This window comes from Acanthisitta chloris, unplaced genomic scaffold (genome assembly GCF_000695815.1).
Source record: "Acanthisitta chloris isolate BGI_N310 unplaced genomic scaffold, ASM69581v1 scaffold4671, whole genome shotgun sequence".
NCBI lineage: Eukaryota > Metazoa > Chordata > Aves > Passeriformes > Acanthisittidae > Acanthisitta > Acanthisitta chloris.
In genome coordinates, this window is record NW_008654239.1 from 9,710 (window position 1) to 10,100 (window position 391).

The 391-nt window shown below is 32.7% G+C and overlaps 1 protein-coding gene across 1 annotated transcript in view; it reads right to left on the reverse strand.

Annotated features, from left to right (window-relative positions):
• Positions 1-391, reverse strand: part of LOC103810504 (dedicator of cytokinesis protein 1-like) — a gene marked incomplete at both ends in the record, with an annotated part of 39,241 nt that overhangs the window by 5,022 nt on the left and 33,828 nt on the right. The gene's annotated exons all lie outside the window — the stretch shown is intronic.

The following is a 391-nucleotide window of genomic DNA, read 5'->3' on the forward strand; positions in this document are numbered from 1 at the left end:
GAGTCCTTATACTTATGACCTAGATGTTTTTTGTATCTCTAAATTAAAGAAGTACATGTTTTACTTGCTGCTTCTTCTTCACCTTCCTAGACATGAGCATATTTTGAAACACTACACTGTAGTCATTATTTTTATACCCATTTTGAACCTCATTGCCCCATAAACAACATCTCAATTTTGATGAACTTAATCCTGCTTCCTTATACTTATGACCTAGATGTTTTTTGTATCTCTAAATTAAAGAAGTACATGTTTTACTTGCTGCTTCTTCTTCACCTTCCTAGACATGAGCATATTTTGAAACACTACACTGTAGTCATTATTTTTATACCCATTTTGAACCTCATTGCCCCATAAACAACATCTCAATTTTGATGAACTTAATCCTGCT